Source organism: Nelumbo nucifera, chromosome 5 (genome assembly GCF_055504915.1).
Source record: "Nelumbo nucifera cultivar China Antique chromosome 5, China Antique-T2T, whole genome shotgun sequence".
Lineage (NCBI taxonomy): Eukaryota > Viridiplantae > Streptophyta > Magnoliopsida > Proteales > Nelumbonaceae > Nelumbo > Nelumbo nucifera.
In genome coordinates, this window is record NC_142653.1 from 59,551,187 (window position 1) to 59,571,368 (window position 20,182).

The 20,182-nt window shown below is 37.5% G+C and overlaps 1 pseudogene across 1 annotated transcript; it reads right to left on the reverse strand.

Moving 5' to 3' along the window:
* Positions 1–3,130: 3,130 nt before the first annotated feature.
* Positions 3,131–5,342, reverse strand: LOC104589424 (serine/threonine-protein kinase BLUS1 pseudogene; annotated as a pseudogene). Its single transcript, XR_016076656.1, has one exon. The product of XR_016076656.1 is annotated as a serine/threonine-protein kinase BLUS1 pseudogene (transcript).
* Positions 5,343–20,182: the final 14,840 nt, after the last annotated feature.

The window sequence follows — 20,182 nt, forward strand, 5'->3', positions numbered from 1 at the left end:
GATTAGGTTAAGCCCAAAAGCTTATCTAATCTGCAGATAGGATTAAGAAGAGTCCTAATCCAAATACAGATTTGGATTAGGGCAACTCCTAATGGGATTAGGAGGTTTCTTAATCACCAAGAAAGAAGAGAAAACCCTAATTCAAATTACTTGAATTCGAACCCTAAGTGTTTTAGCAGATCACTCTGCATTCTTGAGATAGGATCTCAGAAAACCTTGGAGAAGAAAATAGCAGTTCGCCACCTTCTTCTCTAGAGTTCTCCTCCAGCAGCCGCCGCCACCTTTTCTGCCAGTTCGAGTTCTCAGTAAGAGAAGATCAAGAAAGGTTCTTGATTGTTCTTTGTGGTGCTCTCTGTTTTGCATCGAGTTCTTCAGAAGAACCTGGTTCGTGGGACTAAAACTGCTGGTTCGGCTCCATCATCATTGTGTCATCTTTAGTGGGAGTTGATCTTGGGATCTTCTTTGGGCGTGAACACCAACGTTGGGAGAACTGCTTCTCCGGATCAGGTATAACTCCTCCCTTCTCCTTTTGGTTCAGATCTGGTTCAGTTTGGTTCGAGTAGATCCTTGAATATTGTATTTTAAATTTAGGGAATATGATTTCCAGTTGGAAGAAAGGTAGGAAATTTTTGAAATTCGTCCACCCATTCCGCAACCTTTTTGGCGTCCATACGATGGATCCTATCATTCTTTCATCCGCACCTCATCAAAAATTTCATTGAGAGGTAGTAGGTCGACCCCACCACACGAAGAGCATGCAAGATGGGCCGACCTAAAATGGCATTGTAAGGGGATGGGGTGGCAACCACCAGAAAGGTGTGCTCGAACCGAATAGTGTTGGGCTCTGCTCCTGTTGCTACCGGCACTTTGATCTTGCCGAGGGGCGTCAACACGTCCCCGCTAAAACCCACCAAGGGAGTATCTACTGGTTGAAGGTCCTTCCGGTCCAGCTCCATCTTCTTGAACACCTCTAGGAACAAGATGTCTGTCGAACTACCTGAATCCACTAGAATCAAACGAGGGCATCGTCGTGCGGATACTGGATCCCGCGAGCATCATCCTCAGTGAAGTATATAACTTCCTCCACCCAAGGGTGCTTCAGTGGGTTCTCGTCTTCACATTCCATCTCTTGAACTGCATTCTTACTCGCCACTGTGCTGGAACCCGCTACTATGGACCCACCATGATCATTAATCACCCCGCGGATCGGCCTCTCTGGTGCTGGTGGATCCCAGTGTGGCTGGTCACTATCATTTCGCTTGCTCGACTTTGGTGTATTTCTGCGCTACTTGGTAGTCGGTTGTCCCTTTCATCATACTTTATGAATTGCCTAAGATAACTGTGACGGATCAGCTCGTCGATCTCATCCTTAAGATTCCAACAATTCTCCGTATCATGTTCAATGTCACGGTGGAAGTGACAGTAGCAGTTCGGGTTGCAGTTAGCGGGGTCTCCTCTCATCCTAGGTGGTCACTTGACGTAGCTGGCTTCCTTGTTCTACATCAAAATCTTACCTCGCCTTGCATTCAGGGTGATATAGTTGTGGTTTTGGACTCGAGGGGTTCTAGATTGCCAAGCTGATCTAGAACCCTGATGTGGTGACCGGCTTTTCCTAGGTGACTTGCTTCACCTACTACACGACGACCTGCTTCTCTTCGGCAACTTGATCTTTTGCTGTTGATGCTTGCTGCTACTGCTTTCTTCTTCTATTCTTTTCCACTTTCCAGCCTACTACAGCTCTAACCTAGATCCTAGAGCTTCCTTCTGGAAGAGTGGGGGGCATAGTGAATTGCCCAATGGTCATTGAGAGGATTTAAAGGTTCATCATTGGTTGTTCTTGCCCCCCCCCCAATGACTAGTGCTTCATTGTTATTGTCGGCATTGCTGGAAGATGCCATTGAGTGATTGAAAGTGAGGGTTATAAGATGAGAACTTTAGCTTTTCGTTGTGGTTCCACAGACGGCACTAATTGATGGTGTACGATCTGGATGTTCCTAGTTGGAGGGTAGCTTAGACGTCAGGTTGCTTGGCTGGTCGATCAAACTAAAAAGAAGGAACTACCAGAGGACCCGGGGTGGCTTACCCGGTGTGGGTGCTCTAATGCTTAAGTTAGTATTCTAAGTGCGATTTAAAAGTGTAAAGGCTAGAGAGCTAGTGAGCAATAAATTGCGCGTACCTTGCAACGTTGGGATTGATGCTCTGATATAGGTGAGATGCCATAGGTCCTACGAAACACCTTTGAGATCCTTGGCCCATGCTACTAGGAATTCGTTCCACACTTGGAGGTTGAGCTAATAAGGCTTATCAAACCCATCTGATTCGGGCGGGATAAGGATAAGGCTTGCAGACGTGTGGCGTGATCCCGGAGAGGTCAGAGACACCTGGATAACTTTGAGAAATATGCTATGTGTCACCTCGATAGGTCGGGCCATCACGAGCTGCTCGGACCTCGGTCTTAGCTAAGGTGCCCAGGGTGTCCAAACTGACTTTGCTCATTGAAATGGCAGAGAATACTGAATTGTCACCCATATCATCAGGTCGATCCACGTGTCCCGATGTTGATAGGTCGGGCCAAATTACCCCTCCTCAAATTTATTCATTAATAAGGTTCAACCTTGTCCTAACTTTACAATTTTGAATACAAACATGTTCATGATCGAAGTGAGGAGAGCTTCCCAAGTCTCTATTTCCACATGTGTTATTGTTAAAGCAAATTATTTGACCACTGCTTTGCAAAAACTTTCTTTCATCTTTCAAATAAATGTACAAACACACCCCTTAGACCAGAAATATATATTCATGAATTGTAACTAGTCTACGATTCCTCAAGAGAGGGGAATTTGGCAAACTGAATCGTAATTGTTACTCGTCTAACTTAATTCGAAAAGTTTATTTACCTCCGCTGTTTGTCATGGGCAAGCAAGGGATCATTTGAGGCCAACTAACCCACTCAAATTGAGCGGACCATTTGAGGCCTAAGTTTGCTATGGATAAAATTAAATTTGTAGCATTATATTAGCATTTTCTTTCAGTTTTTTTTTTCTTTTTCTCTTTTTTTTGCATGCATATATTATGTTAGAATTTTCTGTCAATAGATTGCACGTTCATTTACTTGAGAGGCAAGGGGAAGTTTTTACAAAAGTCAAAACACAGGGGAGGTTTAAGTAATTTACCCCCTTTCTGTATTACATGGAGACAAATACCCTTCTTATATATGCATGAGTCTGCTTCTTCTTTTGCTTGGTTTTCTGTATATCAACTTCACTGTAATGTATCCAGCAAAAAGAAAGAAAGAGAGAAAAAAAAGCTTTACTGTAATGTTACAAATCGAAAAAAAAAAAAAAAAACTTCACTATAATGTTCCCTTTCTACTTGAAATGAAAGAATTAAAAAAAAATAAAAAATAGAAATCTCTACATTAATGGAAAAACACACAGAGCACACACATAGGTTCACCATTGAAGCTTTAGTTTCACTGAGATGGGTTTGCATTACTTTCATCATCATCATTTCCGCCATTGTTGTTGTTGTTGGAGCTGGAGCTGGAGCTGGAAGGAAAGATAATTGTCAACCTCTCTAATTGCTGTTCCAAGATACTAATCCTCTTCTTCACTCTCTCGAGTTCTCTTGTTATCCCGTTGATTGTCATCATACAATATTCTTGGGGACTTATTGTACGAAGACCAAGTTCTGCTCCATGAATTCTACCAATTAAGGACATAACCATGTCCTGTTCGTTATCCAAACTTTGCTGAAGGACTTCCAGTGTTTTAACCATCGCAAACCAAGTTGCCAGGTTTGGTGTTCCCTCATGTAAACCTGTTGGATCAACACCTCCATCGATTCGAATTTGATCAATGTTGATCTTTGCACCACCCAAATCAACAATCCCTGGTTCAGTTCTATCTTGCTCTTTGGTTACCTGATCCTGCTGATCGGCGTCAATGGTGTTGCTGATGGTCTTACTATTGTTAGCTGCTGCAATTAAACCCTGATCATCTTCCGTCGTCTGGGTCTGAGAGGAGTTTTCTTCTTTGTCAGTTGGGAAAATAGGGTCCATCTCTAGTGCTTCCTCATTGAAATTCCATCCACTTACCCTTCTTTGCTTGACAGAGGAATCAAGGGATGCTTCGTCGCTGTCATCTTCATGTACATTTACATCGATGCTACAAATCGGTGGATGATGATCTACTATTAATTTCTTGAACCTCTCTTCAACTGTGGGCAACCCTTGCAATAAATTCTTGGTGAGGAAATCTGGGGTCCCGCAGTTCTTGAAGAAGGGATGTTTCAACAACTTCTCTGCCGTGGGTCTCTTCGATGGATCTTGATTTAGACAATCTTTAACCATCTCTTTGAAATTCTTTGAGAACTTACTCTTGTCTTTCGTGTTCTTCCCGTAATCTTGAAACTTGGTGGCGAACCTCATCATCAGAGATTTTGAGGGAGGAAGATGAGAGAGTGGAGGTCGACCATGAGCAAGCTCTAATGCCGTAATCCCAAATGTCCAAATATCAGCCTTGAAGCTATACCCAGTGTGAGTCTGTATCACCTCTGGTGCCATCCAATAAGGTGTTGCAGCCACATCATTGAATTTCATGGACGACGGACTGCGTTCGTAGATTGACGCAGAGACACCCAAGTCGGCGAGTTTAATAGACCCATCTGAAGCAACCAGAATGTTCCCAGCCTTGATGTCTCGATGGAGCTGGCCTTGGTCATGGAGGTACATGAGAGCGTTGAGGGTTTCTCTCAGAACGATAGTTATGCAGGGCTCCGGCAAGCCATCAGGGAAAGACGAAGAGATGATGGATTGAAGAGAGCCACCAGACATGAAGGGCATGACCACCCAGAGATGACGATGAACTGTGAACGAACAATGGGCTCTAAGGATGTTTGGGTGGGAGAGAAGAGACATGGTCTTGGCTTCCCGCCTTATATCGTCAAGGTTGGCTTTGGATCGATCAAGATCGATTGCTTTGATTGCCACGGCCGATGAGTTCGACAGGCATTCAGCCTTGAAGACGAATGCGCTTACACCAGCGCCGATCATGGCAAGTATCTTGTAGGAACTGTTATCGAGAGGGTATTGATGATTCTGTGGAGGGTCCTCGTCTTGTTGCGCCATGGACTGACGTGGGGGTTAGTTCTTGATAGTTTCAGACTTCAGAATTCAGGTTGATTGAGGGTGATGACTTTCTCAGAGAAATGTTGTATGGGTTTCTTGGAAGGAGATTGAGGAAGAAGATCAAAGGTGTGGTAGAGTGGAAAGGTTGATTAATTTCTGGTGGGTTTTCTTGTGATGAAGGAGCGAAAAAGAAGCTAGAGTAGTGGATATATAATAGAATAGGCTGTTGCGGGCTTTAACTTGTATTTCTAGAAACTGAGCAGGTGAAACTGCAGAGGAGGAATGTCATTACAGCCATACAATCGATCGTGTATATATAGAAATTTATGACAGAACACAGAGATCAAGACATGAAAGGACAATCGTTGGGTTGGGAGGGGTTCAACCGCTCCGGCGAGACAGGATCTGCTCCTCACATGCATATCCACCGTGCATTGCGAACATCTCCTGTGAATAATAATTAATAAGTACGGGACGCAATGCACGGTGGATATGCATGTGAGGCAAAATTACATGAAACAATTCTTTTTGCCTCTCATCCGTTCGAATTAATAATTATATAATAATAAACTGATTTTAGATAATAAAATATTGATAAAATAATAATAAAACAATAAATTATTAATAAAATATAATAACAAAATCATTATTATATTAATAATAAACTACTAATATGTTAATACAATTTTCATAAATCAATGATAAATATTAAGATAATAATTATTAAATATTAATAAAATAATAATTATATATTCATAAAACATTAATAAAGTAATAATAAAATACTACAAAATAAAAAATTTCAGTTGATTTTGATTCCAATTCCAAATGAACCAAACAACAAGAATCGGAATCTGATTCCGGTTCCCGATTGAACCAAACAAGCATCAGTAATAGTAATAGGTGGTTTTGATTCTGATTCATGGGGATTTCAGTTCCAATTCCAATCCTATCCGTAAATCAAATGGACCCTTAGTATCATATGCATGTAGGGGTGCAAATGGATTGAATTCAAATCGGATCAAGCAATATTCGAATTCAAATCCAATTAAAAAATCTGATATCCGAATTCGATTCGATATCCAACGATATTAAAAATTAATATTCGAATCAAATCAAATCATATCGGAATTCGAATACGATTCACTATTCCATATAAACAGGATATCCAAATTTAACCGATTAGATATTTGAATTATGTAAATTCAATTCGATTAATTCAAAATACCGTTAACACCCCTATACTCATGAAACTGCATGCATATTGATTGCCGTTAACTCCAGCATAATAAAACCCAAAAGAAAAATTAAACCAGAATTTACATTCTTTTCATTTACCCTACAACCGCAGCCTTATATGAATCATGGTGCCCGGTTCTGATTTACACAACGATATTGCACTGGTGAAGACCATCTCCATTCCTTAGTTGGCGAGGAACCCTTAGTTGATTGCATAAATACAGTCCATTGTGAAGGAGAAAATATTGCTCTTGTGAGTGATTTCATTGACCATGAAAGGGGAGATCTGGAAGAGGAACAAAGTTCAAAACCTTGTCCCAATAAACTTCTAGAGGGCATTCTTTTCTGGGATTTTGAGAGGAGGGAAAGCTGTTCAATGGGATTTTGGTTCCCATTGACCAAGAATTTCATGTTCTTTTTTCAGATTTATGTGGGGGCCAGGGAAAGTTTATTTTCTTGGGTACCACTTACCGGGATAAGTGATACCCATCTCCTAAGTGAATAAATAACTTTCCCATCTAGGGAAAAAGTTGCCAACACTTGAATGGGACAAAAATGTCTCTTTTAATAATAGATTTTTATGGCTAAAATGGTCATTGCCTTATTTACATGAGAAATAAAAGAATATTTTGGAGAAATATTTGCATTTGCACTCTACAAATTCCTCTTTCAAATTCCTCAGGTTTACACTCTACCTATTTGCATTTGCAAAAATAAAAAAACTATTTCTAATGAAGAGGCCCCCGCTCAAATTATTGTTGATAGAACTTCCAAGGCTTTCTTTTGGAGTATGGGGATCTTAGGCTGAGTTTGGAAGGAGTACAATTGCAAATATGTAGAGTGCAAAAACTTATATTTTGTATTATTTCGTATGCACTTACGCTGTACATATTTGTATTTGCATTTTTACTCTTTCCAAACTGAGTCTTAGTGTTTTTCCTTGTATTTCTGAGAGCGACATGAAGTGGAAATACATCTCTTGGATCCCCCCGAATCTGGGTCTATAAAGATTAACTTCTATACGTCCTATTCTAAGAATGGTATTTGCTCCATGGTAGCTATTGCAAGAGATCATTTAGGTAATAAGATTCGTTTCTACTATCAATGCAGCTGAAGCTTGGGCAGCATGGGAAGCACACAACTTGACGTACAACTTCAGGGACTATAGGGTCACTATCGAAGGCGATTCAAAACTTGGTACCCCGCCATGGAATATGCAAAACATTGTGATGGATTGCTTGAATTTAAGGAAGAATCTAAGCAACGGAGTACACTATAGGCACGTGCTTAGAGAAGCAAATCAAGCTGCAGATTGGATTGCAAATAAGGCTCTATCAATATATTCTGATTTATGCTCTTAGTATTTGTTCTATCCCCCTTGATTTAGAGTTTATTTGTTTTTCTGAATTTTTGGGACATGCTACCCTAGCTTGTATGAGTTCGGATGTAGTAGGCACGTTAGGTAAGCACAATGAGTGATCACATAATAGTTGTGTGACACATGTCCTAGTTAATGTATCTTTCATCCAAATGTTTTTGCTCCCTTAGACAGAAATTATCCATTATTTTATTATCTTTGTCAAAATAATCAAAAATAAAAACAATGAAAAAGGAAAACCTAAACATGTTGGGAGTTGGGACTCATTTACGTTTTCCTTTTTCATTGTTTTTCCTTTTTAATTATTTTAACAAAAATAATAAAATAATGGATAATTTCTTTCTAATAGAGTAAAAACGTTTGGATGAAAGGTGCATTAACTAGGACATGTGTCACACAGCTATTACGTGCTCACTCATTGTGCTTACTTAACGTGCCTACTACATCCAGACCGAGCTTGTATAGCTCCTTAGGTTTTCATAAAAAAAAAGGAAAAAAAAAAACATTGACCAATTCGGATCAGATATAGTGGGTCCGCCATTGTAATTAATCTACCAACCAAATGGGTAAATGGGAACCAACGTTTTAAAAAACAACCTAGAAATGGAATCATTTTGGGCATCGGTTTCCAGGTCAACGATCCGACCATCCGGTTCAAACAGACGGCCCATTCTGATAGTAAAATTAAAAAAAAATAAAAAAATAAAAAAACGATCAAAAACCATTAAACGGGTCGATAGTTTGATCGCCCAAGTCAACGGTTTATTGATTTTTTTCAACGGTTTTTTACCAGATTTCGGGTTTTGAGTAAAATAGAACTGGTTGCCTGAACAATTCCAGGCCAAAAGGTCCGACTATCTGGGTCAATGACAGTTCGAAAACATTGATGGGAACTGCATGGGCCATGGATTAAAATGTTCAACTAGACCATTAAACCGTTCTGTTGACAACCCAACATTACAATTTTTGGGTTTTAACCGTTCAGTACACCCCTAAAAACCTAATGCTCTATTCTAGGGATGGATGAATCTATCCTTAAATTGATGCCGGATCTAGTGGCAGGATGCGGTTTATAAGGAACTACTAGTAGATTAGGAGGGGCTGCAATTCAGATTTGCGGGATTGCAGTCCAAACAAAAATTTCTACAATTTTATTGACCATATTCGCTTGGGAGTTGGGGTATGTTCTATCAATGACGTAATAGTAATGAAAGGCCGGTTCATTGGTTTTCAAATCGATTGTGAAAGATACATCGAATGTAACATTTAGTTGTTTGATTTGATGGGCTCTTGGGTGGGCCCTCATTTATGGAGTAGGAAATCCAAGATAAGTTGTGTTTGATTTTGATGTTTGTTTAACGCTCCAAGCAGTATAAATACAAATATTGTCTATAAAATATTTAGAAATAACATATAAGATTTTGCACTGAGCATATTTATATTTTGCATTCTTGCCAAATGGAGCCTTTATTTTTCTCTATCTTTTCATCCTTTGTTTTACTTACATTGCAAATAAATAAAACCCAAAACAAAATATATCCTGAATCAGAATTTGCTCAATTCTTATTATTCTCATGTAGTTCTCTCTCTAAGTACCATCAAATTGAAGATAAAAAGAATGCATCTTATTTGTGGATTTGACATCAATCCATGCTCAGGATTCATCTTATCTATACGGTGGAGCTAAGAATTTTGAGGTGGGCCGAACAATCATTCTTCCAAACATTTTTAATCAATCGACACTCTTTTTCTTTGGAAACCAAAACCATAGATGTTCATTAATATATATTAACACAAGGGCATAGTCCATGCATGTCTACAAATATTGAAGATGATAGGATTAAAAGAAGAAGATACATTTATCCATGTTCTTTTATTTCCTAGGTAAATAAGGCAATGACTGTTTTAGCCATAAAAATTCATTATTAAAAGGGATATTTTTGTCCCGTTTAAGTGTTGGCAACTTTTCTACGAGGTGAGAAAATTATTTATCCACCTAGGAGATGCAGGAAAATAATTCTTTCCATGTCCCCACATAAATTTGAAAAAAGAACATGGGTTTTTTGGTCAATGGGAATCAAAATCGTGTTAACCAACTTTCCCCTCTCTCAAAATCCAAAAAAGAACTCCCCTTAATTTATTTCTTGAAGGCTACATTTGGTTTGAAAGTTCCCTAGTTTTTCCTTCCTTTCCTTACCTTTGCTTTCAAACAAACACAGCAAATGTCTTAATTCAGTGGTTAAATTTATAGATTAAAATATTTGGACAAAATATTGACATTATATGGTACTATTAAAATATTCTGATTTAATTTTTATGTCCTGAACATGAAATCAAAGCATGTATCAGCATTATATAGTAAAAGATGATTTGTAGTAATTATTTTGTTCTAGAAAACAAAATCATATATAAGAAAAATGGCAAATACCCCCTTAGGTTTTAGGGGATATGATCAATAGGTTTGGTTGCAGTGCAGATTTATTTGCATTAGTACAAATGCATGGGAGTGCAAATGTAAAAAACGCAAATTCTTGTTTAATTTTGTTTTGGATTTTACTTTATTCTGTTTCGTGTCTTAATTTACTTCATTTATACTGAAATCAAACAAAATAAGCTAAAATTTGAAACAAAAATATGTCAGAATTTACACTCAAATCATTTGCGTTTTGTATCAGTATAAATTTATTTGCATTGCAACCAAACACAGCCTAAAGTGTTTTTTTTTTCTCTCATAAATAAAAGTTGTATATAATTATGATTGAGCAAAACCACCGTTCAACACATATAATGAGATCCCTTCCCATTGAAGAGATAGGAAAAGCCATGAAAGGGGCTTAACAAACTATACCCCTCTCTCATGACACTTAGAGGTACCAATGTTGGGGAGATCTATCAGCATTCCTATTGTGATTTTAACTAATTACAACAATTCTTTTTGCCTCTCATCCGTTCGAATTCCCTTTCTTCCATTTTCATTTTCACCCAAGCCCTGGCCTAAGAGCAAGAAACCACCAATGGCAATTTCACCAAGCTCTGACGACATAGAGTCGACTGGCAGTAAGCATTTCTTCTTCTTCTTCTCCTTCCCCTTCCAATCCTGTTATTCCTCTTCCTTAATATCTTCCTCCTTCCTCTTCTTCTAGCAGGAGACCACCAGCGGAGATTTCACTGTTTCACCGAGTTCCCACCTTCAACTTCATGATTCTCATTGCAGAGAATATCCTTTAAGAGCTATGATTCCCAACTTCTGTGTATACAATTAAATTTAACCATCACGGCTGTTGTATTAAGCATGTCGACTAATCCAATAAGAGCAAATTGGATTTTGCTCGATAATAACATCATCGGAGAAACTCTAAGAAGCTTGAAATTAAAAGGCTCCAATGAAATCTCCATATGTTCCCATGACTTCAAGGGCATCAACTTCTTCGCCTGGAACATATAAACAACAAACACTTGTACCCCTTCAATGGAAATCAAGTTCTTTCCATTTTCCATTCAATATCGTTTGGGTTCATCGTAGTCAACACATCATGCGAAAACTCCAAGGCACAATTGTTTCTTCGAGCTTGACGGCACCAACCTCCCGCTAGGTGACATTCCATCAGAGTTGGGAGGCAATCGCTATCGGAGCTTAGTGAAATAATGAAATCACTGCCAATGGTCTCTTGCCAAAAGAAAAAGGAAGAAGATATTCATGAAGATGAATAACAAGGTTGAAAGAAAGAAAAAGGAGAAGAAATGATGCTAGTATCAAATTTGAGTTGGCTTACTTGCATTCTTGGACACCATTCCTTGAGCACAAGATGGTACCCCTTGATTGTCCAAGATTTCTCATTCAAGATGGTCCTTCCATCTATTTTATAGGAGAATCTATTCATTTAAAACAATAAATTCAATACCCCTTTCTCTTGTCCATTACTTCCACAACTTTTTGATGGCTTCCTTTACTACCTCCAAATTAAGTGATTTGTTAACTATGAGTTTACCATATAAGCACAACTTAGTTTCTTCTTTAGCCTGATTCCTTCTCTCCATCCTTACTTCCCTTATGGGCATTTTAAGCTTGTTGGATATGATAGTAGAGCTTCAAACTCAGAAAACCCTTACTTCCCATATGCAAAGTGTCATGTTTTATAATGAATCCCATTGATGATATTTAGTAAAAAAAAAGCACATGGTTTTTATATTTGTGTCATGGATTCAATTGTTGGGACCATGGCCTTTGGGTAAAGCTTTAAGAATAGAAGTTTAGAATTATAGTTTCAATTCTTTGATTGTTTGTCAATCAAGTTCAAAACCCTTCCCCTAAAACTGAAACTAAGCCTTCTTGATAATAAAAGCAAGATGCATTAGAATAGAAGTTTAGTTAGTTAGGTTCAATAGTTAATCAACATGTTACTCTTTCACTAACCTAAACTGCTAAGCTAAAGAAACTATAGGTATAAAACAAACAATGTGATAGCAGGAGCTGTAGGAGTTAACAATCAACAAGTAAGAACAATAATAACAAAACTACTAACATTATGATAGCAACTAATAAATAAATATAACATAATAAAATTACAGCTTACTATCTTGTTAGTTGATCTACAATTAAACAAATAAATGTAAACACTAAAAGTAAATAACTATAGAAATGTAAAGGGCAACTAAATTTAAATGAACAATAAATGTAAATGGCATTTGCACTTGGTAGTGTATACTTGAGCAACTAAAGAGAGAGGACCAGCCACTAATAGTAGAGAAAGGCACACTACAATATGATAATTGAGATAAAGACCAACTATCTAAGTATTATCAACTTGAAATTCAAGTGGCTGTTAGCTACTACTGAAATCTTAAAGACAAATCTAAGTGCAAAAATGTAAATACAATTGAACAATAAATGAATAATATGTAAAGTAATAAATTTTACAATAAAAGGAAAGTAATTAGAATAATGGTTGTTAGTGGGAAAATGTTAATTAGCAATAAAACCCTATAACTGTTAAGCCAAAGAATTAGTGCAGTCAGTAGTGTTAGTGAGTTAGTAGCTCAAAAATTACATTAAATAACCCTGTATCTTGTAGATGAAAACAAAGTAAAGCAAAATTTGCAAAATCTCAAGGGATCAAGTTATTGTAGTTATAAGAAAGGTAGAAATGGAAAATAAATTGTAAAACTTAAGAAGAAAAAAAAACACAACACAAGGCACACAAAATTTTTATAGAGGTTCAGCCAACCTTTTACCTTAGACCACCATTAAGGATTTTCATTAATCGACTCGACTTTACAAACGCCAGCTAAGCCTTTACAACCAATAGGACTTCACGAGTGCCTTCGATACTTGAAATGGTTGGACTTTACAAGTGCCAACCCATCCTAAACTAGTAGGCCTTTTGGGTGCTTGCAAGATCTTGTATTTGGGCTTAACAGAGGTGCTAAATAGACCTTAATGGTGTTTAATAAGTTGAACACCTATCTGCTGAAATATCTTTTCTTTCTTTAGCATAGGAACATGTTTACAAGTAAAAATAGCATCTTAATAAGCAGATATACACAATACAAGCTCAAACTAAACTCAGTTGCTAGAGTTTTCAATGATGCTTAGTTCGGTAAAGAGACTTCCAATAGATGGGTAATTCAATAAAGTGACTCTACCTAACTCGTTCTCTCGAAAAAATAACTATATACAAGGAAAGCACACGTTATTTTTCACAAGTCTTGATTCAATCTCTCGTTTCTTTTTCCTTGTTTAAATCAAGTTGAACCCCTTTATTTATAGAGGATTTGAGAGCAAGTGTTTGTTTCCTAGCCATTGGAGATATTTTTCTTTCTTTAACAATGATTCAGAATTCTTCAACATATTAAAAGGCCTTTCATAGATGGAAATAGCCATTAGTGCCTTCAAACAATCAATTTTCTTTATGGTAGTTATCTATCAATTTTGTTACGGCATATTATATGGCTCAACTGCCATAGTTGGTTGACTATGCCTTTTGGGACATTTGATTACTCTTCATAGTTTTGAAATTTCATGCCTTAGATGTCAAAATTAGTTGACTATGATGTTTGGAGTACTTAATATGTCTCACTGCTAGGATAAATTTTCTTGACAAACAACCTAACTTTTAGAAACCTTAGAAATTTTTATCCAAGAGTTTAGAACTCTTCCATCAGCTTTTAACATGTATTTTTCTAATTGTAATCTTCTTATTTAAGCTTAGAAAAGCCTAGGAACCAAAAAACCCATTCAAGTTAATGGTCCCTAAGGTTGATTTACTAAGTTCAATTTTGTTAAGCATCTAAGAGTGCACCATACAACTAATTATATCAAGATCCTTAAAAAAATACAATTTAAGCATTGTTTGATGTAGTCTTCTCCTTGGTGAGATGTTGTAGTAGGTGTTCTTTAGCATCTCTAAAACCATTATGTCCTTTAGTAACCTTGATGTTTGAATTGCTTTGAGGTTCCTCAGCTTGGAGAGATGATGATGGTTTTGATATCTTTGAAGTACAGATAGCCACCTTAGCAAAGCTTCCACTTCTTCTTTGATAGCACTCTTATCTTTGATATTCTTTTGGCCTAGAGAAGCTTAATAAAGATTTGTTACACACTAAATTACACTATTAGTACTTTCAATGAGTTTGCTATCATCAAAACACATAGGATCAACATCATGATATAGTAGAAGTGTGTTATTTCCCAACCAATTGCACTACTTTACATATTAGTAGTCTTTATAAGCTTAATTCAAATACACATTAATACCAACTAAATTTTCAAGATCCCACTTCCAAACTCTTTCTACAAAATCACTGTTCAATGGAGCTAAAGGAGAAAAGTTAATCAAATCCATTGTAGTTCTCATTTCTTCACCAAAAAATAGCTTAGGTAATTTAGAATGAGAAAGGATGCATCTGGTTCTTTATATAATGGTGTGGTTCATCCTCTCTATAACTCTATTCTATCCAGGTGGTTCATCAAATTGTAACAACTTTATCATAAAAGAAAAGGGAAAGTTAAGAAAAAGCCTCTCATTCTCTAACATGTCTATTCTCATACGTTGGAATTCCTATTGTGTATTAAAGGGAGTCACCAAAATTAGGGGGGGGGGCTGGCTCATATGTCCACATGCATAGGACTTACACACAAGAGATAGACACCACTTACAACCTAAAAGCCTAAGCTATTAGGTCATGGGCCACCCTTGTATATACGTCCCTTGCACCTCTCATTCATTTCTAATGTGGGAGTTTCTTCATTTCATATACTACTCACATGTGAATCCCAACCAATCTTCCCCTTACATGTGAGTCTCTTCCACATTGGGAACTCCATACTCTCCATGTACATTTATCAACACTTGCACCCAAGAGGCTTGTACATGTGCATGCATGTAGGATTTGCACAAAAAAGACATGGACCACTTTTGTATATAAGTCCTTTGCACATCTCATTCCTTTCCAATGTGGTACTCTCTTTATTCCATACACTATTCACCTGTGAATTCCAGCAAACTGGCATCGTGCTTAAAGACGGAAAGGCTATATCTTTTACCATGATTGGATCTGCATAAAAACACAAACACATGTGTCAACACCCAATTTTTGCTCGATCCCCTCTCTAACCCACTTTTCAGACTCCATATGCCTAATTAAACCTTACCAACTTCCTCAAAACATGCCAAAACTCCAATAAACCTAATTTTAACTCAAATACCCTCAAATCCACCGTTAAATCCATAAGAGTCCCTTTTGATGGTCCCGATCACGCCACATCACCACACTTGTTACTTGATCAGACCACATCACATGAAATCAAACCTTCAAACAACCAATCACACCAAATTTCAACCATAAATTCTTTGATTTTGTTGTTCATCCAAAAATATTCTGAATGAACCACTCACATCGCCCGATACCCGCCAAACTCAAAATCTACACTATGAAACACCATTCCCCACAATCTAACCTCATCTAAACCTTTGTCAACCCCTTGATCAATGATCCATCCAATTTTGGACCTTAAAATGATGATTTTACCCTTCATCTAGAAAGACTTCGAATTAACCACACAATATCCTACGAAATCAAGATTTACACAATGAAACACCACCAAACCTCATCCAAACCCTTATTAACCCCCCGATCGACGATCCATACGATTTTGAACCTCAAAATGACAATTTTACCCTTCATCCAAAAAGATTCTGAATGAACCACTCACATCGCTTGATACACGCTAAACTCAAGATCTACACTATGAAACACCATTCCCCACCATCAAACCTCATCTAAACCTTTTTCAACCCCTTGATCAACGATCCATCCAATTTTGGACCTTAAAATGATGATTTTTACCCTTCATCTAGAAAGACTCCGAATTAACCACACGATATCCTCCAAAATCAAGATTTACACTATGAAACACCACCAAACCTCATCGAAACCCTTATTAACCCCCCGATCGACGATCCGTTCGATTTTGAACCTCAAAATAACAATTTTCCCCTTCATCCAAAAGATTCTGAATGAACCACTCACATCGCCCGATACCCACCAAACTCAAGATCTACACTATGAAACACCATTCCCCACCATCAAACTAGGGGTGATCATTTCAGCCTAGCCCGCACAAGCCCGGCCTGAAATTTTGGGGCTTGGGCCTAGGTTTTGTGTTCAGGCACGGCCCGGGCCTAGGCCCACATCAGGCCCGCAAATTTTAGGGTCAGGCTTGGGCTTAATACTTCAAGCCCGGCCCAACCCGGATATATTTAAACTTACACATTTTGTGTATAATGTATACATATGTATACATGTTATTTTAAATTATATTATATATTTTATATATAAATATTATAACATGACATGTATAATTTATATTATATGTAATATTTTATATTATATAATGTATAAAATAAGTTTATATGCACGTTATGTCATTTAATATATAGATATATAATGTTTTATATATGAGTGACATTAGCCCAGTATCAAGCCTGACCCATGATCACCCCTACATCAAACCTCATCTAAACCTTTTTCAACCCCTTGATCAACGATCTGTCCAATTTTGGACCTTAAAATGATGATTTTACCCTTCATCTAGAAAGACTCTAAATCAACCACCCCTATCACCCGATACTTTCCGAATTCAAGATCGACACTACAAAACTTATCCAAATCTTTATCAGCCTCCCGATCGACGATCAGTCCAACTTGGGACCTTGAAATGACCATTTTGCCCTCCATATAAGAAAAATGCTACCGACCGTCACTGCCAAACCCAGTCAAACCCGTTGTTATCTTTTTAATCGGTGGTCTAGAAAGCACAGGCCATAAAATGCCCATTTCACCCTTCCATCGAGGATGTTTCCACGATCTCATTTGTCGGGTTAAATCTGAAACATCCATTCGTTTACACCCTTCTCAAGTTTCCAAAATTTCTTTTCTAGCCCCTTCCCATGAAATCCCTTTTGCTTTCCTTTTTGCAAGAACCCCCTTGACACTTGTCACCCACCTAGCCATTGGATCTCTCTTAAAACTCCCAAATTCAATCAAGGACGTCCATGTCCTTTCTTGGCCTTTGACAATTACAACCTAGTCCCTACTTATAATCTTGTTTCAAAATATTTGCAAGGAGGCCTTTTCCATGTGTTGAAACCTCAACCATTAGATCTCCTTGTTTCTAGCCTTGTGTAATCTCAACCATAGATTGCTTACTTGCTTTTTGGAAAGATCTAGGTGCCCTTACCATTTTTTGAAGAGCTCTTTTTGCTTCCTAAAAAAACCATGTAGCTTTTCCTTCCAGGCAAAACCATGTACAAAGAAGGTATGTTTCTTGTTCTTTAAAAAATAGAGAGATTTTTTGGAAAAGAAGGGAAAGATCCATTTGTATGAAATCAATATGGGGGGCTCCTAAATAACCCAAAGGGTCTCTAGGTGCTCCCCTTCCTCCTTTGAATCCATCATAGCTAGCTCCCAACCGAATGGCTTTTTCTTGACTAAAATTAGAAGTCTAATTCACTTAAAAAGAGCTATGGCCCCTCTCTAAAGCTCTCTCTCCTAAGATTCGACACTCACACATCTTCAACCAAAGGCTCTTCACTCCATTGACTATCTCCCAGCATTAGACAGGACCCATCTTCAATAGAAGACACTTCTCTGCATTCACTCTACCCACCACCGATCCACCTCCCCTACCCATCTCCTTATTCTAATCTTCTTCTTCCTCTACTCCTCTCCCTCAAGCTCCTTCCATCTTTCTCATTATCTTCCTCCTCCACATTTCTAAGGTGAACCTATCTCAGTCCATCATATTTGGCCAAGAAGGAAGAGGGGAAGTCCTATTTCGGTCCATCCATCAAAGCCTTCCCATAACATTCCCAATAGTCCTAGAGAAAAGCCACAAGTGAGGTAACTTTTCAATAGAATTTATAGTTTCTTTTCTTTTCACTTTTTATTTTTCTTTTATTTATTTTTACATGTTTTTGGCCAATAGAAAAATGTTCAAGTCAGTTTCTATGATTTTATTTTGTTGGTTAGTTTGTTCAAAAATGAAGGAATATGGCTGATTTTTTTATTGTTTTGGTCTATTTTTCAAACTTTTCTCATTGAAAATGTCTGTGTTTTTATTTAACTTCTATTACCTTTATCTTACTTTTATAGTTAATTTTGTTTGAGAATGAATGAAGATGTTATGTGTGAATTCAGTCCTCCTATTATTGTCTAGTCATTTATGTTTTTCTTCTTGTATAAACTAATGCATGCATCCTATTCGGATTAGGGGCTTATGAATTCAACTTAGAGGGAAGTTCATGGTGGGTTGTATCCTTCATGACTTTATCATCTCTCTCCTTCGAGTAGGAGTGTGGGAGGCCTTGGATAAAAAGGGGGTAGGATGTGTAGACACTCGCCCCTTTGCTCCTTAAGGGCTTTTCACACCCAGGAAGAGGGAAAGAAAAGATTGTGCCATTAAGAGTTAATTAAGTGTAAGAGACCATTAAGGGCTGATTACTTGATGGACTTTATCTTACCTAAGTCTATTATCCTTGGGTCTTCATATGGTTGAATTCAATGATCATTTAAGTATAAATGTTGGGCCCATATTGAGCCCATAGTGATATGCTCAAGGGTTCACTGCATTTTGTAGTGAATTCGGCCAAGCCTTTTCACAAAGGCTGGGATAAACCCATGTGGGCTTATGTGAGGTCATTATGGAGTCCCATGCCATACAAATCAGCCTAAGTTGGTCATGCAAAATCATAAGCAAATGGGCTTAAGGCCCATAATTAATAAGATTAAGTATGTTACCACATGACAAGTTGTCATGTGCTCTGTGTTGAATCTGGGTTTGGAAATGGATATGGAGCATCCATCCTCTTAAGAGGATAAAGCGTATCTCTTAATAGAGACAGATCCAAATTAGATTTGTACTATCTCTTAATTTGATTAAGATAAGTGCTCCATAAAGAATTAAAAGAAGAAGAGGGCGAAGTAGACTAGAACACCACTCTTTCTTGTTCTCTCTTCTTCTCTTTTGTCTTCTAAGAAACTCTATCACGACCTAGGATTTCAAGGACTAATAGAGATCAGTTTTCTTCTGATTTTTGCAAGAAAAATTTAGAGGAACTTCAGGCTCACATTCCTAGTTCGATCCAAGCAATTGGGTTGCAGTTTTCTGAAAATCGTGTTGCTGAATCAACTTCACCTACATACTGTGTCATATTTAGTAGAGGATAATTTTAGGACTGAATTGGATGTGAACTTCCATCTTGGGATCTGCGTTTGTGGTATCTGTTTCAAGTATACATCTCCCTCTTTGATTAGTTTCAAATAGGGTCCAGTTCAGTGCAAGATCGATCCTGAAAAATGCAGTTTTTCAAACATAGGGAATTCGATTCCTAGAAGGATTAGGAAATTTTTGAAAATTTTCCCTGCCATCTAGCATGATTCGGCCATCTATATGATGGATCCTAACCCTTCCAACAATGGTATCAGAGCACTAGGTTCAGCCCTTGGATTGAACCAAACTGGATTTGAACCAAAACTCAAATCCACAAGAACTAGTTTAGCCAATTTGAGTAGTTAGCGAAAAAGTCTAAGAATTTGGTTCTCAGAATGAGACAATGATTTGAAATTTTGATATATTATAGAATTGTTCTATTATGGATTGTTGAAATCTTAGGTTGAAAGTGTGATGGAGATCGAACTCTTGATAGTGGCAAGATCAGTGCACACTAAATTTATTAATTTGATTATTTGGTCTATAATTAATTATTTTTCTTTTCTAGAAACAATGTATTAGGTTTTTCTTATGTAAAAAATAGAAGTTAGGGTTTTTCTATTTTTTTACATCAGAGAAATCACTGGAGATTGCAGAGAAGACTGAGATTGCAGATGGAGATTGATGTGTAGATTGCAGTTTCGCAGGGATGCAGTTTTTGTCCGAA